Source organism: Solanum verrucosum, unplaced genomic scaffold, assembly GCF_900185275.1.
Source record: "Solanum verrucosum unplaced genomic scaffold, falcon-dt-bn FXZP01000107.1, whole genome shotgun sequence".
NCBI classification, from domain to species: Eukaryota; Viridiplantae; Streptophyta; class Magnoliopsida; order Solanales; family Solanaceae; genus Solanum; species Solanum verrucosum.
Window position 1 is genome coordinate 631,576 of NW_026020273.1, and position 25,149 is coordinate 656,724.

General features: G+C 36.6%; 1 pseudogene; it reads right to left on the reverse strand.

Annotated features, from left to right (window-relative positions):
- Nucleotides 1–2,375: 2,375 nt before the first annotated feature.
- On the reverse strand, nt 2,376–15,914 carry LOC125833803 (uncharacterized; annotated as a pseudogene).
- Between the last annotated feature and the right edge of the window lie 9,235 nt (nt 15,915–25,149).

Consider the following 25,149-nt stretch of genomic DNA (forward strand, 5'->3'; position numbering starts at 1 on the left):
TTGGACCACAAATATAAGAATGAATTAATTGAAGTGGGAACTCAACTCTCTTAGCCTTCACAAATGGTTTACGTGTAATCTTTACAGCAAGACAATTTTCACAAGTTGGCATCTCAATTTTGGTGAAAGAACCTAAATGCCCTTCTTTTGCCAACTTATTCATTCGATCTTGCCCTATGTGACCTAATCTTGCATGCCATGTAATAACATCAATACCATTGTTACTAGAATAACAAGCAATTACACAATGGTCAACATAATAGTCATAAGTCGAAGGATTACAATCTAAAATGATAAAACGATCATAACGTAGTCCAAAACCATATAAAACATTATCTAGAGTTATTCTAACACCATTACGACTAAAAAAACAAATCAAAACCAATGTCTTAAAAAACAGACACATATACTAAGTTTCGTCAAATCTCTAGAGCATAGAGGGTGTCATGCAACATCAAGGAACGGTTGATTGGACGTATCAAGGATACTTCATCCAATTCTAACTGTCAACGATCGCTAGTCAGTATTATAACCCAACTAAATGAGTTGGGTTCGAATCCCACCGGGAGTGGTACATGTTTAAGATTCAATAGTAAAGTATGAATATGCTCAAGTCAATCATAGGAATAGACATTTATGAGTAAAAACATAATTCAAATTATGGGGTGACACGAATGTCAAATAAGGGGGTTTTGGTTTTAACTATCAGCTACAACAACAACAAATAACACGAATTAACAAATAATGAGATGGGTTCTTGGGATGTGATTGGATTATAGGCTAATATATATAAATAGGTGATTGCAACTCTTAGTAAATAGTTGTAAATCAATGAATAAGCTACACTTTAGTGGGGATAAACTTTCTCTGAAACAAATTACCCCAAATCAAGTTGGTTTCTCTCGAAAACTAACAAGCATGCAAATAAGAACAACCTTCACTTTAGTCCATTCACTTTCTCGAGCTGAATGTGTGGAAAAAGGTTTATGATTCACTCTCTCAAGCTGAACCCATGACAACCCAATACCCGCAGACCATCAATTCAATAATCTTGGTTTTAAAACCTCTCTCTCGAGAAAGCCAAAAATACGCAGGTAGAGTTGCATTTGCAACTACAACCCTTTAAATTAAACCATAATTACTGAATAAAATCACTTCTAAACAACATTTAAACTAACAATTAGCAATACCCACAAGCTAAATCAACCCATAATCACATCCCAAGAATTGAGGTTTTATCTAGACATCATAAAAATATAGAAATCATTGCCAAATTGTGTTTCCATCAATTTGGTAAGATTAATTTCATCTTTACAAAGGTCCAAGTTGAAGAATCTCAAATACCCACTTCCAATTTCTCAAAAATGGAAAACTTCAATTCTTCAAAGATAAGGAAAAATTTAGTCTCAATACTCAGAGTTCAAAACTGAAATTCTAGTTTTTTTCTAAGATTATGATAAAAGGTCCTAAGATTAATGTTTGAAAATGTATTTATAGTAGCCAAAAATATGTTGCGAAGGACCATTCAGCGCAATAAGTCGGGATCGTTGATCAACTTGGTGATCCGCCCTTTGGCCAAGTTCATCGCCTTTCTGCTTTGGCCTTCAGCATCCTCAAGTTCTGTAACTTTGGGTGATCTAACACTGCATCGCATAACCACTCGGCGACACGCCGACTTCTCCTTTCTATCGCCAAATTGATTTTCTCCTTCAAGGCTTAGTACACTGAACTTTAGGCGGTCAAAGGTCATTAGGCAACTCGCCAAAGGGACTTGGCGATCACCAGGCCTTCATTTCTTCGCTCTTTCAGCTTGTTTCGTTCCTTTTTTGCAAGTTAGTGTCCATGCTTTGTTCCTCAATTCAAATACCTGGTAATCAAGGGTTTTATATCAGTTATTGGCACAAAACAAGCATTTGAGGACACAAAATCTATCCAAATAAAGCCCTAAATCAGTCCAAATCGTAGACTCATCAATGACCACCATACAAGTCCACTTTGCAAGTGCCTATACCTTTGAATTCAAGCCTATCATTATTTCCTACGTAGATCCACCTTGATTTAGATGAAACTCCACAAACGCCTCTCTATCTTAACTCACGTGGTCGGTGGATCCTGAGTCTACAATCCACATAGTATAAGATTCAATTAGTAACGAAGTGCTAGAAACATATACAACACTTAGAGATGTGTTTAGAAATGCTACCTTTTTGGGCTCGGTACATTCACGAGCAAAATTCCCCGATTTTTGGCAATTGTAGCACTTCATTTTACTCTTGTCTCTCTTTTTGAAAAACCGTTTTCCTTTTTTTGGAGTTTGGCTTCTTCTTTTTCTTAGAGGGTCCTTCCCTAGTCTCTTTGTCTTTCCCATTTCTTTTCTAATTTTTCTTGCGCTTGAAGCCTGAAGATTTTGTACCACTTGACTCTGACACAAAGTCATTAGAAGAAGCTTTAGCAGCACCAAGGCGCTCATCTTCAAGTTCAATATGGCGTGCAACATCGGAAAAAGTTTTGATGCTATCATTATGGGTCAAGTTAACCTTTAAATGTTCCCAATTATTGGGAAGAGATCGAATCATTGCCTGAACTTATTGCTCATCTGAAAGAACATGACGAGCACTCTTGAGTTGAGCTATCATGTTTGACATCACCCTCAGGTGTTGTTTGATATTCTGATCATGATGCTTTTTGTAAGTGTCTAATTTGATAGTCAACTATTGGAGGCGGGTTACAAACGTACCCCCATACGTTCCTCGCATATGTGACCACATAGCATGAGCATTAAGAACTTCCTCACATTCACGTATGAGGTCATCAACTACAGAACTAACTATTATTCCACGTGCAGTGGAGTTAGCCTTTTTCCAAGCTTTGTAAGCTTCAAGTTCCCTTATGTGTTGTGCAATATTACCCTTTTCTGGTTGATTCAAAACATGATTTATACCTTTCAGAGCATTTTGCTATTCCAGTACATACCATATTTTACAACTCCAGATGTCGTAATTGTCACCGTTAAGTTTTTCACCTTTGTTTAAGTCAACAATGATACTTTTTGATGCCATGTCTGTATTGAGATATAATCAGGCGAGAATTCTAAATCAATTTTGCATGTGACATACACATTTAAGCAAATTAATTCTCATAAAGGTTTCATATTTAATGTAAAATCGAAAAGACACGTAAACATCCAATCACCATCTACAAATTAAATGTTTAATCAAAATTTGACATTAATTTCTTAATGTGTATCCTAATATATTTTAGGCCATAATTGCAAGGATTTACATATCTAATAATTAACACCATATGATAATGCATAAAATAATAACAACACACCTAATCCAGAATAGGATAAAACATATATTTTCATATTAAAACATAAACAAAGGTGTTCATCACATAATATGCAAAATCAAAATAAATATTGGTATACTAGACTATGATTCTATGTGATCACGCTGGCCATCTAGCTTCAAGATTCACTGTGAACCTCCATAATGGTTCGTTAAGACCAAAATCATAATAGATGTTTGCTAGTTCCTTCTGCCAATAATCTGTTAAGGAATTATACAGAATATCTAATCCAACGTAGTCCTCAGCATAGATGTAATAGTCATAACTTTGATTAATTTTCATCCAAAATCTCTCGAGGAAAGAAGGTAATTGGTCAAACAAATTCATTTTGATATTTTTGAACTCTTCAAATAATCTTTTTCTTTCTCTTTTACATGCTCTTTTATCTATGTTCAAATTTTGCAGTATCCTTGTGTGATGACCCAGACCATCGTGATTGACACCCACACTACTAAAACCCAAACTAAGCAACTTAACAAAAAACTAAGACATTTAAAGATACAGAAGCAGGTTTAGATGTTAATGAAAAGAAATAGGGAGTTCCCATAAACTCCAAATCAAAAGTTTAATCAAAACAAATGTGGAATAACATCTAGAACCTGAAAGTCAATGTACCAAATCATCTAAAGTTCAACCATAAGTCTAAACAAGAAGAGGTACAATCCCCAAACTAATACAGGAATAACTAACTAGAAAGTTTAAGTCCGAAAATGTGGACTTAAACGAAAGAGAACTCATGGCATCCGGGAAGAACTAGCTCACCCTTGAGTTCGAAACGGTCACTGATCTTCTAAACGAGGTCTGTCAATAGCCACCGGAAGATGCCCTATACTCAACAAAGAAAGAGCAAGTACATTATCAGTACACAACCACAGTATACTGGTAGGATCACACGGCTATCCCACTAAGTGCAACATACATAAGCTATTATAACATAATAATAACATGCATACACTGAACATATACAATATCAACATCACTTATGAACAACAAAGCATTTCACAATTTTCAAGATATACAATTATGTCAAGTCAATGGTCCTCTCATGGAACCCAAACCCAAACTGTTAGTGTAACAGTTTGTGGTACCCGATCCAATGTTTATCCCGAAACATGGCAACCGATCACATATTTATGCCGAAACGTGGCAACCGATCCAAGTTAATGTGTCGGAATGCAACACCCGATACATTCAACAGGTCACAATCACAATCACAAGTATTTTCTGATAATCACACAATCAAGTCATGATTTCATGGCAAACAATTATTCAATCATCCTCATTTATGAATAGTGTGATCAATAATGCAACATTTGCATACATACATGTATTATAATGAAGCAAGAACAAACATACATCACACAACATGAAATCACAACCATTACCGACCTCGAACAAAACTTGAATCACGTAGGAAGCTAGATTCTTCCTTTTCTGGATTCTTTCCGCTTGTTCGTGGTCTACAAACAATCATAATAATACGAGGATCAATAAAAAAGACCCAATTACTCGGATTCTAATCAATAATTATCAACCCTAGATCAAACCCTTGATCCCCATACTCAGATTAGGGCTTTTTCCACCATAATTTCCAGATTAAAACCCCCCCATCGATAATCACACATGAATTTACATTCTACAGATCAAAAAATAGATTCAGGGAGTTAAATCCTTACTTTTAGCCTCAAGAATGGTGGAAAACTGTCAAGAAAGTACCTGGGGTCGTCTCCTAGATCTCAAGGTCGAAACTTGCAGAATGAAATGATTTTAGGGTTTATTTCCGACTTAAATCGTGACTGTCCCGCCACAACAATCCTCACCCCACTACAGCGGCCCCACCTTAGCGGGAATAATTCTGCCACGGCAGCTCGCACGGAACCAGTGAGTTGATTTGAGAATTCCAAACTCCCATTTCAGAACACACCTTCATCCCATGACACTCAGAAACTACCCATTCACGCCAAGATCAATTCCAGAAGTTCTACTTGCCCGAATTTAATTCTGTAAAGTCATACGGGTTCTTAACGCCTTAGCTATCCACTCATGTGATCAGAATCATAATTAGACCACCTAATTGTTACCAGATTTCCCTAGACCTTACTGACTCCGATTTCATCCAAATCTAGACTAGGTTGGGAAATTCGAAGTTAATACGAAAAAGTTTTGCGGCCCAAAATTTTTCCCTGTTTGTTTTTCTATAACGACGGGAACATGTCATTACAATAGATACCAATTTACCCATCACTCGTCCTCGAGTGACAAACTTAGGAAAAATAGGCTAAAGTAAGAGTGGAGTAGTACCTGAATCGACGAACAACTGGGATACTTCTCTTGCATGTCCTTCTCGGTTTCCCAAGTAGCTTCCTCAACTGGACGATGCTTCCACTGAACTTTCACGGACTTAATATCCTTGGTCCTTAGCTTACACACATCATGATCAAGAATTGCAACTGGTTCCTCCTCATACTGGAGGTCTTTGTCTAACACAACTGAGTCCCATTTTATGATGTAATCCCCGTCACTGTGATATCTCTTCAACATGGATACATGAAATACTGGATGGGCTCCCGATAGGTTGGGAGGTAAGGCCAATCTATAAGCCACTGGCCCTACAAAATCAAGAACCTCAAAGGGACCAATGTAACGAGGACTAAGCTTGCCCTTCTTGCCAAATCTCATCACTCCTTTCATGGGTGATACTTTAAGAAGAACTTTCTCACTAGTCTGAAATGTCATATCTTATATCTTATGATCTGCATACTCTTTTTTGTCTACTCTGGGCCGCTAAAAGTTTAGCTTGGATGCTCTTCACTTTATCTTGAGCATCCTTCACTAAATCAACCCCCAAAGGTTTCACATAACCAACCTCAACCCATCCTATGGGTGATCTATATCCCCTCCCATAAAGTGCCTCAAATGGTGCCATATCAATGTTGGAGTGATAACTATTATTATAAGAGAACTCACACAACGGTAGGAACTTATCCCAATGTCCTCCAAAATCAATCATACATGCCCTCAACATGTCTTCTAACACTTGAATAGTCCTCTCTGACTGCCCAAGTGAGGTGTGTGCCCAATTCATCATGTAAATTCCTCCAAAACTTAGATGTGAGTTGAGTACCATGGTCTGAGATGATAGAAAGGGGCGCCCCATGCAACCTCACTATCTCTTTCACATAAACCTTAGCCAATTGTTCAGCATTATAATCTATTCTTACCGGAATAAAATGGGCTGACTTAGTCAATCTGTCAACCACTACCCAAATAAAATCAAACTTCCCCAAAGTCTTGGGAAGACCAACCACAAAATCCATGGCTATCATTTCCCACTTTCATTTCGAAATTGGCATTCTCTGAAGCAAACCTGCAGGCCTTTGATGTTCATACTTTACTTGTTGCCAATTTTGACACTTACCCACGAACTCCGCTATATCTTTCTTCATGCCGGACCACCAATAAATTCGCTTCGAATCTCGGTACATCTTGGTCACACCCGAATGAATGGAATATCGCGAACCATGGGATTCTGTTAATAATTTTTGGATCAAGTCATCAACTCGATGGACACATACCCTTCCTTATAAACTGAGTACACCTTCCGCATCAAGAGTGGTCTCTTATGTCTTACCGATCACAATCTTCTTTTTAATCTCATTTAAATTTTTATCCTCAAATTGTTTGGCCTTGATCTCCTCAATGAATATGGCCCTAACCTCAATGCTCGCTAACACCCCACCTTTTTCTAAGATGCCCAACTGCATGAATTTAGACTCCAAGGTCTGGATTTCCTTAGCCAAAGGTCTCTTAGTTACACTCAAGCGAGATAAACTACCCATAATCACCACTTTTTGACTCAAAGTGTCTACCACCACATTAGCCTTTTCCGGATGGTGTTGAATAATGACATCATAATCCTTAAGTAACTCCATCCACCTTCTCTGTCTCAAGTTCAAATCCTTTTGGGTGAATACATGTTGTATACTGCGATGATCATTAAATATCTCACACTTGACACTATAAAGATAATGACGCCAGATCTTAAGAGCAAACACTACCGCTGCTAACTCCAAATCATGCGTTGAATAATTCCTCTTATGCACCTTCAATTGTCGCGATGCATAAGCTATAACATTCTTATCCTGCATTAACACAGCACCCAAACCCAAATGTGAAACATCACAATAAACTACAAAATCCTTACCTTCAACTGGTAGTGCTAGAATATGTGCGGTGGTCAAAAGAGTCTTGAGCTTCTGAAAGCTCTCCTCACATTTTTCAGTCCATTCAAATGGTATCTCCTATTTGGTCAAATTTGTCAAGTGCGTGGCTATAGAAGTAAAGTTCTTCACAAATCGACGATAGTAGCTAGCGTCCTGCACAAACTCCTAACTTCAGTCACAGAGCTAGGTTGAACCCAATTCTTAACCGCTTCAATCTTTTGAGGATCTACCATTACCTCTTCTTCCAAAACTACATGCCCCAAAAAGGCAACTGAATCAACCAAAATTCACACTTAGAAAATTTCGCATACAACTTTTGTTTCCCAAGAACACCCAGAAAAATATGAAGATGGTCGGCATGCTCTTTCTCACTTTTCGAATAAACCAAAATATCATCAATAAAGACTATAACAAATGAATCAAGAAATGGTTTGAACACACCATTCATCAAACTCATGAAAGTTGCAGGCGCATTTGTCAATCCAAATGACATAACTAGAAACTCATAGTGCCCATATCGGGTTCTAAACACTGTCTTGGGCACATCCTTAGGCCTAATTTTCAATTGATGGTAACCAGACCTTAAATCAATCTTAGAGAAGACTGACGCACCTTGCAATTGGTCAAAAAGATCATATATTCGAGGCAATGGATACTTATTCCGATGGTGACCCTATTCAATTTTTGATAATCTATACACATCCTCATACTACAATTTTTTTTCTTAACAAACAAAACTGGGGCACTCCATGATGAAGCACTAGGACGGATAAAACCTTTATCAAGAAGTTCTTGGATTTGAGACTTAAGCTCTCTTAATTCCGCCGGAGCCATACGATATGGAGGGATAGAAATGGGGCGGGTACCAGGTTCCAAATATATGTAGAAATCTATATCTCTATCCGGAGGCATACCAGACAAATCAGTAGGAAACACTTCTCTAAATTTTGACACCACAGGAATAGACTCAATAGATGGAGACTCAACATCAACATCCCGAATATGAGCCAAATAAGCAAAATAACCCCGCCCTACCAGTTTCCTAGAATGAATGGAGGATATGATCTGAGCTTGCTTAGGCTTGTACACCCCTTCCCACTCTAACTTTTCCCTTCCCGAAATTTCTAGAGTCACATACTTAGTATTACAATTAAGCACAACATAATAGGGGGACAACCAAGTCATGCCTAAGATTATATCAAAGTCAATCGTATCCAAAATCACCAAATCAGCCCAAGTCTAAAAACCCATAAACAAGATAGGACAAACACGATAGACATGGGTGACTATGACAAACTCTCCAACTGGGGTAGAAACATAGATGGGGGCATCAAGTATATCACAAATCATAGCAAATTTTGAGGCAAATCGCACGGATACATAAGAATAAGTAGAACCCGAATCAAATAACACATTAGCCATCCGGTCACTAACAAGAATAGTACATGTGATCAGTGCGTCAAACGCCTCTGCCTCGGTCTTGCTTGAAAAGGCATAAAATTAAGCCTTGTCATCATGACGGGCGACTTCCCTGCTTGGCTGTATTGCACCTCTGCCTGCGTTACCATTTCCCCTACCTCTGTGGCCTTGCTGATTTCCTCCTCGCCCACCTTGTGGACGCCCTTGACAATTATTACCATTTCCCGCAGGTACCACTGCTCTAGACTACTACTGCATAAATCCAACATGTGCGGGTGGGGACAATCTCTCTTCATATACCCAGTTTTTCCACAGTTGTAACATGTACGATCAAAAGATGACATGATACCCACCGAAGGTGCGGCTCCCTGGCTATCTTGAATCAAATTCTAAGGTGGAGTTCTGGAGTAATTACCTGTAGAAGCGGGCATAACAGAATAAATTAGTCAGGTTGCCAAAGTCGGCCTTCTCGAACCTCTAGAGTAAGAACCCTGAAAGTTGCTTGAAGTCTTGGCTTTCTTAGCCAATGTCTTAGCCTGATCGTCTCGCTTCAGCCCCTATACTTTCTTTAGAAAATCCGTTACCTTATTGAAGCTTTTTCCTGCAAAGGTCATGTGAACATACAATACTTATAACTCAGAGTTTCATCCCTTAACAAATAGACGGATCCTCTCTTTCTCAGTAGTCACCAATTGCGTAGCATATATAGACAAGGCATGGAACTTGGCCTCATAAGCAGCCACAGACATACCACCTTGCTCCAAAGCCATGAACTCATCCTTCTTACGATCTCTCAAAGTTCGAGGCACATACTTCTCCAAGAACAGTGCATGAAATTGGGTCCAAGTGAGTGGAGGAAAATTTGAAGATCTACATTCCACATAAGCTCTCCACCACTACCTAGCCTCTCATTGAAGTTGAAAAGTCACAAACTCAACTCCATGCTGATAGACAATTCCCAAATTATAAAGCCTCTCATAGCAATATAAAATGAACTCATATGCGTTCTCACTCTCAAAACCATGGAACACATGCGGTTTCAACTTCAAGAACTTAGTCAACATCTCGTGCTCATTATCAGTCATAACAGGACCCAACAAAGGACGGAAGAAAGCATCATTACCTACAGTTCCATCCACCTTGGGGACAGTGATAGCAATAGGGGGATTGGCGGAAGCTTGAGTTACTTGAACAAAGGAAAACACTCCAGGACCAACCAATCCTTTCAAGAATGGCATGATCTATTGAGCTAACACTTGGTCTAAGGGAGGAATACCTGTAGTATCAGCATGTACCTCTTCCTCTTGTCCAACATTCTCCTCTACCTCTTTATGGTGCGCATGAGGGGATTCATTTATGGGAGCATCTCCAACCGGTGCTCCAACCCTATTAGGTGCCACTCTTCCTCGGCCTCTACCCCAAGCTCTTCATCTACCCCTGCCTCGACCGTTACCTCTTATTGCAGATTCCTCAGCTGGAGCATAGACGGGAGCTACTGTCTTGACGCCGTTGAACCTAGTGTTAACCATCTTTAGAAAAAAGAGTGAAAGAGATTAGATACCAATTCGAATCGTCAAAACGGTGATTGATCTTCTAAATGAGGTATGTCAATAGCCGCCGAAAGATGCCCTGTACTCAACAAAGAAAGAGCAGGTGCAGTATCAGTACACAACCACTGTGTACTGGTAGGATCACACGGCTATCCCACTAACTGCAACATACATAAGCTATTATAACATAATAATAACATGCATACACCGAACATATACAATATCAACATCACTTACGAACAACAAAGCATTTCACAATTTTCAAGATATACAATTATTTCAAGTCAATGGTTCTCTCATGGAACCCAAACCCAAACCCAAACTATTAGTATACCAGTTCATGGTACCCGATCCAATGTTTATCCCGAAACATGGCAACCGATCACATATTTATGCCGGAACGTGGCAATCGATCCAAGTTAATGTGTCGGAATGCCACACCCGATACATTCAACAGGTCACAATCACAATCACAAGTATTTTCTCATAATCATACAATCAAGTCATGATTTCATGGCAAACAATTATTCAATCATCCTCATTTATGAATAGTGTGATCAATAATGCAACATTCACATACATACACGTATTATAATGAAGCAAGAACAAACATACATCACACAACATGATATCACAACCATCACCTACCTCGAACAAAGCTTGAATCCCCTAAGAAACTTGATTCTTCCCTTTACGGATTCTTTCTGCTTGTTCTTGGTCTACAAACAATCATAATAATATGAGGATCAATAAACAAGACCCAATTACTTGGATTCTAATTAATAATTATCAACCCTAGATCAAACCCTTGATCTCCATATCCAGATTAGGGCTTTTTTCACCATATTTTCTAGATTAAAACTCTCTCTCATCGATAATCACGCACGAATTTACATTATTCAGATAGAAAATGGATTCGGGGAGTTAAAACCTTTAGCCTCAAGAATGGTGGAAAACTGTCAAGAAAGCACCTGGGTCGTCTCCTAGCTCTCAAGGTCGAAACTTGCAGAATAAAATGGTTTTGGGGTTTATTTTTTACTTAAATCGCGACTGTCCCGCCACAATGGTCCTCACCCCGCTACAGCGGCCCCACCCTGGCGGGAATAATTCCTCCACGGCAGCTTGCACGGAACCAGTGAGTCGATTTGAGAATTCCAAACTCCCATTTCACAACACACCTTCATCCCATGATACTCAGAAACTACCGGTAAAAGCCAAGATCAATTCCAGAAGTTTTACTCGCCGGAATTCAATTCCATAAAGTCGTACGGGTTCCTTAACGTCTTAGCTATCCACTCATCTGATCAGAATCATAATTAGACCACTCAATTGTTACCAAATATTCCTAGACCTTACTGACTCTGATTTCATCCAAATCTGGACTAGGTTGGGAAATTCCAAGTTATTACAAAAAGTTTTCTGGCCCAAAATTTTCCCTCGTTGGTTTTTCTATAACGACGGGAAGGTCGTTACACCTTGAGTCATTTCTTATGACTTCTGACTCTGAATCTGAATCATTTTCTATTTTGATCCTTTTGTGTCGCATCCTTCTACCATTTCTTTTTCTCCTCTATTAATACCACTCCCACTTGGAGTAATTTGAGCATGTTTCCGTTCAGCCATATCTGAAATGGAAATAAAAAATCAGGAATATGGTTAAATACCATTTAATGTGACAACATATGTCACAAATTTCTGGTAGAAGACAAAAAGATTTATATATATAAAAAAGAAATTACTTCTATGAGAATTATTACATGATCAATTTAATTATTTTTCAAAACCATAATATATTTCCACACATATATGAACATATGGTTATTTATAAAGTACCAACCATTTTTAGTAATGTATTAATCCTTTTAAAAAAATATAATAATTATTTTAAAAAATAATAATTAAATCCCATGTTGACTCATTCAACAAACAAAAATTAGAGAATACTACTACCTTTTCAGAACAAGTACAACAAAATCAATTAAATTATAATAATAATAAAAATTCACGTTGACTCAGTCAACAAAAAAGGAGTACTATTTCTTTCTCATAACAAGTACAACATAATCAATTATTTTATTTTTTTCATAGTGGCCCTACATGTTTCTTCCTCTTTTTTTTCTTTAAAAAAGGAAGAGTTGTACTACTATAGTACTACAACCAAAAAAAAGGAGAATTCTGATTGGTAAAGGACAACCTTTTTATTTATTTATTTATATAAATGACTAGTCACTTCTTTATTTTTAGCAAAGTCATTTTAATTTATATCCCGTAGAAATTAGGCTATTTCTATTTCTTCTTCTTCTTCACCATATCTGTTCATTCTTTTGAACAAAAAATTTAGTATATTTTCTCCACGTTCAAACAACCAATTTATAACAACAGATTTGATTCCCAAAAAATTGAAGGAGTATTAGATCTACATTAGATACTAACACTTTCAAACAACAAACATGTGAGTTCAAGCCGTGAACAATTATATTATTTGAATATAATGCAATTAACTAGGCTCTGATGCCATTGTAAGAATTTTGTAACAGGAACGAGAATGTGTACCTGTTAACAACAGCAGAATGATAATGAAGTCTTGTGAAAGGTTGCTCCAAGTCTAACTTTGAGTCTCAAGGAATCAAAGTTATGTTTCCAAAAACTGAATGTTAAATTTTTAGTTAATATTAGTGAAGAAGATTTCTATTTCTTTTTTTTTTCTTCCTTTATTTTTCTGTTTTGTGTTCTTCACTCACATTCTCTGAAAAGTGTTCAACCCCTATTTTAAAAGGGAAAAACAGTATACATTGGAACAGTTACAAAGTAATTGTTCCCACTCCTTTTAAAATTGATACCTCAAAACACCATCTCCCCCTTGTTCAAAAGCCATCATTTTTTGCTTATGAATACTTACCTTTAATTCAAGCAATAAAGGATCTTGGTCTTGCTAATCTTTTACTTCTGACACTTATGATGATTCAGCCCCATTCATTACCACTAATCCTCTTTCCATGGAATCCATTAGTCGAACTCCCAGCCGTGCAAGTCTATGCACCTCTTTTGCTAACTCTTTCTTATCTTCCTCAAAATAGGCGGTACTACCCATAGATAATCTACTCAAGGCATCAACACCAACATTAGCCTTACATGGGTGATAAAGAATACTCATGTCATAATCCTCGAGTAATTCTAACCACCTCCTTTGTCTGAGATTAAGCTCTTTCTGATTAAACACATACTGAAGGCTCTTGTGATCGGTGAACACATCCACATGAACACCGTAAAGATAATGACTCCATATTTTCAAAGCAAATACTACAGCAGCCAACTCTAAGTCATGGGTTGGGTAATTCTTCTCATGAATCTTCAACTGTGTGGAGGCATAAGCTATAACTTTGCCATTCTGCATAAGTACACAACCAAAACCAACTCTAGACGCATCACAATATACAACAAAGCCTTGCGTACCTTCTAGTAATGTCAAAACTGGGCAGTAGTCAACCTCTTTTTAATTCCTGAAAGCTTTTCTCACAAGCTTCAGACCATTGAAACTTCATTGTTTTCTGAGTCAGCTTGGTCAAAGGAGATGAAATAGATGAAAATCCCTCGACAAACCTTATATAATATCCAGCCAACCCAAGAAACTCCTAATTGCAGTTGGAGATGTGGGTCTAGGCCAATTCTGCACTACTTCTATTTTTTGAGTATCAACTTTAATTCCATCACCGAAAACTATGTGGCCCAAGAATGCCACAGACTCAAGCCAAAACTCACACTTAGAGAACTTGGCATATAATTCTTTATCATTTAAAGTCTGGAGAACTATTCTGAGAATGTCATCAATGAATACGATAACAAACATATCTAAGTAAAGTTTGAATACTTTATTCATAAGGTCTATGAACGATGCAGGTGCATTGGTTAAACTGAACAACATGACTCGAAACTCATAGTGACCATAACGGGTCCTGAATGTTGTCTTGGGAATATCACATTCCCTTACTATCAACTGATGGTAGCCAGATCTGAGGTCTATCTTAGAAAAACAAGAAGCACCCTGAAGCTGATCGAACAGATCATCAATTCTCGGAAGATGATACTTATTCTTGATTGTAACCTTGTTCAACTGACAGTAATCTATACATATCCTAAGGGAACCATCTTTCTTTCTCACAAATAAGACCGGAGCACCCCAAGATGAGACACTTGGTCGAATGAAACCCTTATCAAGGAGATCTTTTAACTGCTCCTTCAACTCTTTTAACTCTGTTGGTGCCATTCTGTATAGTGGAATAGATATAGGACGAGTGTCATGAATAGTATCTATACCAAAGTTTATTTCTATCTCATGAGGGACACCGGGAAGATCATCTGGAATGACTTCTGGAAACTCTTTTACTACTAAAACTGACTGAATAAGAGGTATCTCAACACTAGAGTCATTAACTCGGACTAAGTGATAGACATACCCCTAGGGAACTAACTTTCTTTCCTTAAGGTACGAAATAAGACGACCCGTAGGCACTGCTGAACTGCTCTTCCACTCTATAACTGACTCACTGGAAACTGGAACTTGACTACTCGAGTTCTACAATCTATTGATGCATAACAAGCATGAAGCCAGTCCATACCTAGAATGACATCAAACTCTACCATGTCTAACTCAACTAAATCAGCCATGGTACTCTTGTGATTTACGGAAACAAAACAATCACGATAGACTCTTTCTGCTAGAATAGACTCACAATCAGGTGTAGAAACACTGAAGGCTTAAGAAGTTGCTCAGGAAGAACATCAAAATTGAAGACTTGGATCATACCAGTGACAACATCTGGCGAATCCTCTTGCTCTCGGTGACTAGCGATAGCATAAAGATAGTTTCCTTCTCCGCCTACCCTTGAAGTAGCTCATCTAGATGCAGCTCTATCTGGTAGAGCAACTGAAGAAGACTGGGCTCTATTGCCCCCATTACCATTACTCTATCTGCTCTTAAGACACTCTCTCATAACATTCCCATTCTAACCACACTTGAAACAACCAGTGGAGCCATCACAACATATCCCTGAGTGATCTTACCACACTTAGCACATGTAGGAGTCTTAGTATCCCCTTGTGCCTTACTACCTTGCGAATATGCAGGTCTAACTCTGAAGTTCTGAGATTTTTGACTATTGTACTCACATTTATTCCTTGGTGCAGGTGCACTAGCAGATGATGGAGCAGGTCATTTCTGCTTATGTTGGAAAGAAGACCAGTTCACATTACTTTTTTGCAACCCGGATTCATTCCCTGATGCCTTAGCCCTCTTATTCTTAAACCCTTCTCTATCCTTCATCTTGTCCTCCTCAACTTGTTGCACATGGATCATCAGCCTTGCTATGCCCATGTCAGCTAGTAACATGACTGCCTTACTTTCCTTACATGACAGACGAGTCAACCCAACTACGAATAAACTCATCCTGCTCCTCATGTCAGCAACCATCTCTTTGCTTCTCTTAGCTCACGAGAAAAGGAACGCCTCATGAAGGCACTCTCGACCATAGGCTAGCTCAAAATCGATTACGTGTAAGCACGAGTTAGAAAGAGACTTTTATAGAGATACGCTCTATCGCACAAAGTGAGTATGAAAGAAGTGAAAGAATTCCTAAATGTTGCACCCTCCTAATTATAGATGTGGTGCGCTTCACACCGATAACTAGGACTCTACAGACACGGTTTCATAGACTCCCTAGGAATCTTGAACTCTGTGCTCTGATACCAAGTTTGTCATGCCCCGAGCCTATACCCCGGACTTGGCCGACACTCAAGAACCATTGTCGGCCCCAAGCGAACCCTTGTCCTGGCTTACTTATTCAGCGGAAGACTCTATGCATATTTATAATGATCAATAACATTATACTCACTTGAATAATAAACTATTGAGAATGCTTAAAAATTCAAACATTCAACTTGGCCAAAATGACACCTCAAGTCTTAACATATGAAATGATAATGTAAAGACAATTGAACTACTAACTGTCTGTCAATGAAGCCTCTAAAACAAAGAGGGATGTCGGGACAGGACCCCCGATCATCCTAACAACTAAAAACTAGAAAGCAAATGATAAAAGAGTCCTCCGGAATGCAAGGACTCTGAGTGCTCAACCTGATCAACAAGGCGCTGGATGCTGATCCTGGTTACCTGCGTCTGCATCATAAGACGATGTAGGCCAACTGGCATCAGTACATTGAATGTACGAGTATGCGAGTTGGAAAGCTAAACACAACTTAAGCTTGAAAAGGATCTGAAAGGAACACTTACATTGGCTTTACTCAATTCCTGAATAACTTAACTCAATATAAAGCAATAAACATATGCAATATATAGAAATCTTGTAAAACAGTGGAAAACAACTTAGTTCGTTAAAGAAAAATGCAATAACAAACTCAACTTTACTCATATAATAAAGTAATATAGTTTCTGTGGGAGATTCTCTAACCGACAACCACCACTATGAGCCTAAGTGGTGATACAACGTCTTGCCCAAACTGCCAGAACTGTCCTATACTTTGCCGTCATATAGAACTACTTAACTTAGTGGATCCACTAGCTTATGCTAAAAGTATCTTAAGGAGTCATTTAAAAAGTATGATCCTTTACTACCCATGATGGCTACATGGTTTATGGAGACGTGAGTTATTTGAACTCAAGCTCGTCCCCATATCGGTGCTCAATACTACTCCCAAAATATACCTTAGCTCATATGTTTGTAAAAACAAAACTTTTTCTTTGGTTTGAGATAATTACTCAAAAACTTAGCTTAAAAGCTCTCTTGGAAATCTCAGTTTCCTTTCTTGCTCAAATGTGAAAAATTTAACTCTTGTGAATACTTAGTTCCCGAATAATCTTTGAAGAATGAACTTTACTCTTACTCTTTACTGAAAACTAGCTCAAAGACTCTTTTGGAAATCTCAGTTTCCTTTTTTGTTTAAATATCAAAACAATTACTCTTTGGGAATACATAGTCCCGATATACTCTTTTGAAGAAATGCACTTTTATCTCTACTCAACTCAAAACTCAAGTCTTAAAACAAAGTTAAAACATTTGTAAAAGACTTTTGGAAAACTTTATGAACTTCTCTTAACTTGACTCTTGACTTCTCTTGACTTGACTCTTAATTTCTCTTGACTTGACTCTTAACTTCTCTTGACTTGACTCTTAACTTTCCTTGAATTGAATTATGGATTCAAGGATCGTGATTTGTGATAGGAAAGATCTCATGATATTTAGGAATGATTTTAGATAGTTAATCATGAAAAACGATCAAGAAATCACTGCTAGGGAACTACTCCGCGACGTGGAGGTGAATTAAAATATTTGGTCGCGAAATAACTTTTGAGGCAGAACGGTTCGTGATCGCTCCGCTCCGCAAAAGCAATTCTGTCAAATCTAAAGGAACAGGTTCGCGACGTGGACGTGCTACCTGTTCCTTGTCCGACTTTTTCCTTCTTCGTTTTCCAGCTCCAATTCGCCTAAACTCGACTACTATTCTCAAGTTCTCTTTAGATTCAGATACCCAGTATGTATACACAAGAATCTAAATCAAACAACTCAAGGAAACAACATTTTAACCTCAAGGAACTCCTCAATCTCAACCTAACTCAAGAACGAAGGCCAATTTCAAGAACACCATTCAAGATTCATCAACTTTCAACTTTCTAGAACAAACTTCGCTGAAAATAAGCATGCTTGGCGCCTATCTTCAAGAACTTAACGATTCCTTGCTCCTTCTCTTCTTTTCTCCTCTTCTTTTCTCTTCTCTCAAAACCCTAGCTTGTTTCTCAAAAGCGTAAACTGAATCCAATCAATTTAGACCCCAACTTAATTACCAAAACCGTAATGAATCAATTGGGTGGTGAAAAGACCATAATACCCTTCTAAATTCCGGATTGGACTTTCCTTATTTGAACAACCCAACTTCCAATGGGGATAACTCACTCATACAAACTCGGAATCGTGCAAACTCAGCGGCGTTGGAAAGATTATTCCAAGATCTTTCCTACGTTTTCTGAAAACACACCTAACTCATCTTGAGCTAGGAGTTATGGTCATTTGAAGTTGACCAAAAACTCAAACTTAACTTAACTTAACCAATTTTCAAGATTTTTTATTATTTCCAAAAATCACTCTTTCTAATTCTAGCTCTTTCTAGTTCTTTCAATTTGCGAGATGTTACATCTCTAGTATGAGTAGTCTGTTTATTAAGTCTGTTATTAATTTTAGACAACGAATAAGGTGTTGCATAATCAAATTCAAAATCATTCTTTTATTTTTCTGAATTTTTTGAGGAACTTGAACTAGCATTATTATTTGCAGCTAAATGAATAATTTTTTCTCGAAGATCATTATCAGTGACTTCTTTCAAAAGTTCTATCACATTATCAGATGTAACAATATTTACATTTAAATCTTGAAATTGAGATTGCAATTTATAAAATTCATCATTTTCACAAGAACATATATCATCATGATAGGTATTGCAAGTATTCGTTTTATCATGCTGATTACTGTCAGCTATATCAAGCAAATCAATATCTTTTTCAGAATCAGAATAATAATCAGACTCAGAACCAGAAGTATATAACAAACTATAAATTTTATCATTAGCTCCTTCATCAAGTTCTAAGGATTTCAACTTTTCAAGCTTACAATTTGGTGGTATGTGACCAAAATTTCCACATCTATAGCACTTAATTTTAGCGAGATCACGCTTAGACCTATTTTTGGTAAATCTATTAGACTTACAAAAAACTTTTCTAGCGTAGCGCTCTTCCTTAGATCTATATCTACACCTCTTTTTCCTATAAGGTTTATCAGAGTTAGAATCCCTATATTTTTTCTTCTTGCTATCAACAGAATTAACAGGTAAACCGAACTGGGCACAAAAGTCTCCTAACTAAGATCTTTGTTTAAGCTTATCCATCTTAAGCTGTCTAGATAATTTTAATTCATTGCACAAATTTATTCCTTTCTTGAGTGCAAATTTCTATCAACTTACCATAAGTATAATCCTTATATGGAATTTCACCATGATTAGTTCTCAGAGCTTTTCTAACTCTTTCGGCAAATAAAGTTGGAAGGCCGTTTATAAACTTAGCTTTTCAATGCTCATAACTATTTTCGGGCAATTCCATCACCCTACACATGTAAGTATCTTTATACCATCTAAATTCACCTAAGGTTCTACAATGTAGACCATTTAATAAGGTACGAACAGACTTATACTGATTGGTAAATCTACCATTAAAATGTTCTAAAATGGTTAAGACTAAAGTATAAACATCGTCTTATCTATTTTTTACTAGAGCCATGCCTAAGTTATCAACACCTTCATTATCAACAATAACATTTATCAGTGCTGTTTTTTTCTCAATACTCATATAATTATCCCACCAACCTCTGAGTTGGGTAGTAAAACCTGCAATAATCATTTTGCAAATATTTCTATCTGTGTTTTTAACACTTTTACAAATAGATGCATACATAAGCATTCTGTGAACAAGAAAAGTTAATTGTCTATCAGTCAAACCATCAAGATTCCATTCGTAAATTTCAGACCCACTATAAGAGGTATTAGTCTGATTCCAATCTTGTTTCTCTATTAATACATCTTGAGGAGTTGGTCTAGAATAATAATAGGTATGCATGTTTGGTTTATGGGCATACTTAGTATTATTATTCTTTTTAGGATAACCACGAAGCTTATTAAATTCTAAAGAAACATGATTTTTAAAATCAAAAGTTTTTTTCATTTCATCTGCAAAATTGTCTGACAAATCAATAGGCTTTGCACTTAAACCTGACAATTTTCTATCAAAAAGTTCTTCTAAATATTTAATGATTTAAATTTAAAATCCCGAATCTCAGGGGGACTTTGCACATGAGTAGAAACAATTTGAGCTTCTGAATTGCTTTTAGAAGTAGAAGCCGTATCAGAAGTCTTTATATCATTTTTTATTTGGATTACTAAATCAGTTAATTCATCTAACTTTTTATCAAGAGAACTAATATGTTCACCCAAAACTTTAACATAAAGACCCAAATAATTATTTTGGGAAATTAAATTGTTTATTTCATTAATGTTAATTGCCGCAACATCTTCTTCAACAAATTTTTGAAAGGCAGTAAAGGTGATACCTATATTATTTGGTAAAATAAAAGATGACTGAGGTGGATAGACAACCTTCATAATATTACCAGAACCATCTTTATAAGATATTTCAAGAACATTGATGTATAAAGGTAAATAAGTGGTTATAAACTAGGGTACAAAATACATAATTTGATTATGTGGAGCAAAAGTTTCATAAAATTCTTGAGAAATATTATTCAAATCATTAGCACTATAAGTGTCAAAAAACAAATGTTTTAAACTGGTTCCATTTATTACTCGAAAATTCTTTCTGAATGTACTTTCTTGCCAGTTGTTACGACCCGAGCCTACACCCTGGACGTGGCCGACACTCAAGAATCATTGTTGGTCCCCAAGCAAACCCTCATCCTGGCTGACTTCAAGCGGAAGAATAACTCAAGCATACAAAGCTTAAAAACTGAAAAAAAATTCATGAAACTTAAACACAAGCTTGAACTCAAAAGAAAACTGAATAAAAATAAATTATTCAACTCCATAAAATAGGCAACTTAAGTCTTTAAACCATTTAATAAAATAAATAATACAGACTTCTCAACTATACTGACTATCTATGAAGCCTCTAACTGTTAAATATGGAAGTCAGGACAAGACCCGCGACATCCTGACTAAACTGAAAAGTAAATGAAATCCTTCGAAAACAAGGAGGCTCACAATAGCTAACTTGAACTTTCAGATGTATCAACGAAGCTCCTGTTGATGACCCTGAATACCTGTGTTTGCATCATGAGAAGATGCAGGCCAAATGGCTTAGTACGTGGAATGTACGAGCATGTAAGAGGAATTCTAAAGCATAAACATAAGCTTGAAACTTGATAAAAAAAGGAAACATACTAACCTCTTCTTAAACTTTCTAAACTCAAGGAATACTCAAGGATACTCAAAACTACACAACTTACTCAACTCAGAAGTACTCAAGGATAAGATACTCAACTCAGAGATTATATATTCAACTCAAGATATGATATTCACTCTGGGCACTCAACTCTGGATACTCAACTCAATATAAAGCAATAATACATATGCAATATATGGAAAGCTTTACAAAACACTAAAAACAACTTAGTTCGTTAAAGAAAATGAAATAACAAACTCAACTTTACTTATATAATAAAGTAATATAGTTTATGTGGGAGTTTCTCTAACCGACAACCACCATTATGAGCCTAAGTGGTGATAAAACGTCTTGCCCACGCTACCAGAATTGTCCTATACTTTGCCGTCATATAGTATGCTTAACTTAGTGGATCCACTAGCTTAACTTATGTGATCATCTAAAAAGTATGACTCATTACTACCCATGATGGCTACATGGTTTATGGAGACTTGAGTTAATATGAACTCGCATCCCCATATTAGTGCTCAATACTACTCCCAAAAATATACTTAGCTCATATGTTTTAAAACAACTTCTTTCTTTGGTTTGAGATAATTACTCAAAACTTAGCTTAAAAGTTCTCTTGGAATCGATGTTCCCTTTCTTACTCAAAACTCTTTTGGAAATCTCACTTTCCTTTCTTGTTTAAATGTGAAAATATTTACTATTTGGGAATACATAGTCCCGATATACTTTTTTGAGTATATACTTACCTCTTCTTAAACTTTACTCAACTTCAAAGCTTAAGTCTTAAAACAAAGTTTAAACATTTGTAAAAGACTTCTTAAAATATGGTTCATGCAGAATGATGGACATGAACGACTCAATGCAAGGTTTTTAATAATCATAGATAGAACTCAAGAACTTTAATGATAATACTCATTGCAAGAATACTCAACTCAAAGGATTCATGCGGAATTATGAGCATGAACTACTCAACTCAAGGACTTAAAGATACTTCTCATATCAAAATTGTTCAACTTATAAGGTTCATGCAGAATTATGGGCATGAACAATTCAACTCAAGGACTTCATGGGTAGCATGTAATAGTCCCATGATTAGAAATTTAATCTCAAAGAGGATTGGGAACTCAATACTCAAGACTTAGAAGTTGAAGGTATTACCCCTCTCAATGATACTCAATTTATGGAGTCTATACGGAATTTATGGGCATGAACGACTCGACTAGAAGGTCTACAACCTACATGGAACTCATGTATACGAAACTTCTCATTCTCTTACTTACTACCTCAAGACTTAGTTCAAATCGATGGTTGATCTCAAAGGATTCACAATTGAATTCAATGACTTTCTTGAACTCTACTTTTAACTCTCTCTTGAATGTGAATTATGAATTCAAGAGTTATGGTTCACGATATGAAAGATCTCATGATGACAAAGTAGACTCATGAGTACATTCTCCTCATCCTCACACTCACTTGCTCAAGTCTTAAAACAAGTTACTAGAAGTTGTAGAAGACTCCACAAAAAGACTCAAAGGGACTTTCTTAGAATGTTCGAAAGAACTCTCAAAACTTAACTCTTAGCTCTACCTTGAATTTGAATTATGAATTCAAGATTATGATCATGTTATGAATGATTTCTACGTGTTTAGAAGTAGCTTAGAGTAGTTAGAATCGAAAAGGAGTGAAGGTGCACTTTAAACGAACTCAAACGGGGAAATAACGACAAACTGGATAGGGCAGGAGACCCTGGCGCTATGGGTGGCGCAGGGCGCCAACCCTTAAATTTCAGAGGAGGGTTTGGGGCGCTCTAGCTGGCGCATCGCGCCAGACCCCAACCCAGAAAATCCGATGAATTTTCCTTGCTCGTTTTCTCACCCTAACTCGCCTAGAATCGAACGGTTTCTTCCCCAATCACTTGGATTTGATTACTTAACTTAAGTACACTCTAATATACTCAAAACAACACTCAAATTACTAAATTTCATCTCGAGAAATCATCAAAACACCAACACAACAATATTTAGAATGAACTTCAGAACACCTATCAAGAACTCATCAATAACTTTAATCTTTCAATATCAAGAACGAAATTTCACTGAAAATAACATGATTGGCATGTGGGTGAACTAACCCAACACTATGGAAGCTTACATACCTCTTAGGGATTAAACCCATGGTAAAAATCCACAATAAAACACAAGACTCTCGACGAACGCTTTGATCATCTCCTCTTTTCTCCTTTTTTCTCTTCTTGAACTCTCAACTAAAACCCTAGGCTAATTTTAGGATTATAAAACTGTACCTAATAGGATTAGACCCTTAAAACCTTACTAAAAATAAATTAAATCTAATTGGGTAAGGAAAAGACCAAAATACTCCTCACTATTTTCGGCTAACTTTCCTTAATTGGACAGCCTAACTTCAAAAGACCATATCTCACTCATCTAAACTCGAAACTTAGCAAAATCGGTGGCGTTGGAAATATAATTCAAAGATCTTTCCTAAGGTATCTTGTAGCACACCTAAATAATTCTGAGCTAGGAGTTATGGTCGTTTGAAGTCAACTCATAACTCATACTTAGCTTAACATGCAAAATTTTAGATTTTTGCTATTTCCAATTCGATTCTTTTTGGAACTCAAGGTGATACATCTAGTGACCTGACCTTAATACTTAAGAAATTTTAAATTTCTTTAGTAAAATCCTACTCACAATGAAAGACGGTTCAAGTCTTAACTCAAAATTATTTTGGGGTGTTACACCAGTAAACCTGGACTAAAATCTATTTGGTGTACATTCATCATTAAGTTTTATTAGGATCAAAATCCATTTCGGATACAGAAGGAATATCTTTATCAGAAATATCAAAAGAATTAGCATTAGCTTGAACAATATTTGTTTGAGGAACAATCTTTATTTTATTAACAAGTTTATTATTTTGATCAGCATATATAATAGGAAAAGAAACCGTAGAAGGTATGGTATGTAAAGAAGCAGCACGATTACGAGCTGTACCATACACAGGTTCAATTGGGGAGATGTGATGAATAGAAGGCAATCTTCTATCAGAAAATGAATGTCTACTATATGGAACACTTTTATCATCAAATTGAATGCAAATTCTATCATCAGGATTTTGTGTAATATTAGAATACTCAGAATTAGTGACAGCATTTGTCATCTGACTAGGGGAAATAACAGAATTCAGTGTCCAAGTTGTTGGAAAATTAATTTCTTCCCATTTTATAGGTCTTCTAGTAGTGACCTTAGATTTAACAAAATTAGTTTCTACCAAAATAGTCTGATCAGATGTATCATATAACTTACATCTCAGGTTTAACGTAGATAGCAATTTAAAATAAATTCTATATGATAAACATATTAATTCAGATCCAGGTGCATAATTATAACCATACGTTTTAACATTTAAAGTTAAAGCATCAAGAATATTAACACCAGTCAAAGATAATTGCAAATTAGGTTGAGTATTAAAATATACAGGACCATATGCCACAGTGGACTCAATCGAACCCATCAAAGATTGTCTAAAATATAAATTTCTATCATCACGAAGAGCAACATATATA